Below are 2,435 nucleotides of genomic sequence, written 5' to 3'. Positions count from 1 at the left end.
AAGCTTACTTACTACTACTACAATTGAAAGAAATTTATCAAAAATTCCTTTTTTTTTTCTTCTTATACTTTTAAGAGCAAAAAAAACCCAAAGTATCTGAAATTCAATCACGTTTAAAATATAAGTATGTGTATATCAAAAATAATTCAAAATCTCAGAACTACATACGTATCAATTGACCTTTACTTGAACAATAGCGATAGCAATTCTAAGATATTTTCAATTAAAATTCATACAATTTTATCGGTGGACACTTAATTTCGCCTCCACTGTATTTAAATTATCAGCAAAGAGAACCTAGCATTCATGAATGGCGTGTAGTATATAAAATCAAGCTACTGAATTTTTTTTTTTTTTTGCATAAATAGACATGAAGATGTGTACTTATGTATATATACATAAATATGTAGAAATTTATTACTCACCAAGCTCTCCCGTGATGAAGGCGCCTACATCCAGTGAGTGGCTTAGCTGAAAACGAGAAAAATTGGAAAGGGACAACGCATATATACTATAATTCCAGTGTCCGACATTCATGGAATACTATGACTCTATTTTCTTAGTTTCTTCACTATCATAGCCTTCATTCTATCACTTACAAAACTACGAGGAGGAACAAAATCAAGAAGCTACACTATTTTTCAGCAAATATAACTAAAATTCTCAATAAAAATAATTAGAAAATAAAAAAAACAATCCACCATAACCTGGAGTTATTCTACTAGTCTGCGCAATTAAATGATTAAGGAATTCTTGAACATTCGTGAGTGAGTTTCATGATAAAACTTAGTAGTAAAAAAAAGTTTATCTATCGCTTCAACTAATCTTTACTAACTATGTGATTACAAATAAAAGTTATTAAAAGGATAACGCCTCCTTATCTACATTCATCCTACCAAAACCAAAAAAAAAGAAAGGATTTCATACGTATAAAGAATAATTAATCATCGGAACAAAAAAAGCTAAAGAAACTTAAATAAGTAGTTGTTGGGTAGCCACGTGTGATACTCGTTGCCGCGCGAGCGCGGAGAGAGCCGAGACAAGAGCACCTGAAAGCTCCTGTCAAACCACTTCCAGAGTGTGGTCCGGCGCTTCGAAGTTGGCGATCGATTTATATGTATGTGTGTATTTATGTGCGAACACTCGTCAGCTCTCCTGTTCGCCTTCTCCTTCTTGGAAAGCTGCACTGCTCCAAATCTGTTTCCCTGGTAGTTTTTTTTTTCTTTCTTTTGTCACTCTCGCAGTCCACAATGTATCCCTCTGTCGCTTTGCACTTTTATTCCTTTACTTCTTTCCCTGCGGTCACTGACCTATTTCATGTACTCAGGGCTATCAGCTGGTTTTGAATATTGGCTTATTGTTGATATGTACAAGCGCGTAAGTGGGAACTTTCGGGTTTTGAGGCCCTAGTGTCACCCCTGCCTAGTGGGGACCTGTAAAATTTGAGGTTCCTATTACTCACTGGTGTCGCAGCGGTTAGCATGTATGTGTATGTGTGAACCCTTTTATCTGCTTTTATAAACGTACACTTTAAGTTAATTAAACTTTAATTTACTTTTATTTATTTTAATTTTTGGTTTTATTTCATTAAATTTCTAATTTAATGTACTTTCATTTTATTTTAATTTAATTGTATTTATTGTAAATTTATTAAATTTATTTTAGTTTGACTTATTTTAATTTAATTTAACTTTAACTTAATTTTAATTGAATTTAATTTTATTTAATTTTATTTTAATTTAATTTTATTTATTTTAATTTTATTTCATTTGTTTTAATTCCCTCTTGTTTATTTTAACTTAATTTTATTTTAAATATTTAACTTTAATTTAGTCTTAGTTATTTAAATTTTATTCAATTTCAATCTAATTTTAATTTTAATTATAATTTTAATTTATTTTGACTTTATTTTAATATTAATTACTTTTATTTCGAATTCATTCTAATAACCATTTTTTTTGCTTCAATTTATGCAGTTGCATTTAATTTAACCTTTTTTCTCGGTCAAGGTGACCACACACACACAAACAACAAAACCAAAAAAAACCCAGTTACTTAATTGCGGACTCACCTCAAGTTTAGCAGGCTTTTGAAGAGGTATAGTTGAGGCGAATTGCTACGTAATCAACCCGTTCTTTCGTTAACGGTCTTCACACTTGCACAACGGCTTTGTAAAAAAAATCTAGAAAAATGCACCTTATTTCCTTTACTTCGAACTTAATATTCCGCGGACGCTCCCACTGACTTCTAAGTCACTAACAGATCTGATTTCTGCCGCCAATTCCTTTGGCGATCTTGCCCCCGAGGTACTCGTAAAGTGCAAGAATTTCTTCTGCTACAACTTTCACTCAACACTCACACAAGAACATACACTCGCGCGCTTTTACATCTCGGACATTTACGCACACATACAAAGCCATCCCTAAACACAAGTA

At 32.0% G+C, this 2,435-nt stretch overlaps 1 long non-coding RNA gene across 1 annotated transcript; it reads right to left on the bottom strand.

Annotated features, from left to right (window-relative positions):
• Positions 1 to 343: 343 nt before the first annotated feature.
• LOC118750091 lies at positions 344 to 2,426 on the bottom strand. The gene is made up of 2 exons (XR_004994350.1): positions 2,072 to 2,426; positions 344 to 1,433 (listed from the first exon to the last, which is right to left on the bottom strand). It is a non-coding gene; the product is annotated as an uncharacterized LOC118750091 (long non-coding RNA).
• Positions 2,427 to 2,435: the final 9 nt, after the last annotated feature.

Source organism: Rhagoletis pomonella, unplaced genomic scaffold (assembly GCF_013731165.1).
Source record: "Rhagoletis pomonella isolate Grant_MI unplaced genomic scaffold, Rhpom_1.0 Rhpom_scaffold_00138, whole genome shotgun sequence".
In the NCBI taxonomy this organism is placed as follows: Eukaryota; Metazoa; Arthropoda; class Insecta; order Diptera; family Tephritidae; genus Rhagoletis; species Rhagoletis pomonella.
The sequence above is the reverse complement of the archived record's forward strand: the minus strand, read 5'-3'. Positions and strand labels throughout refer to the sequence as shown.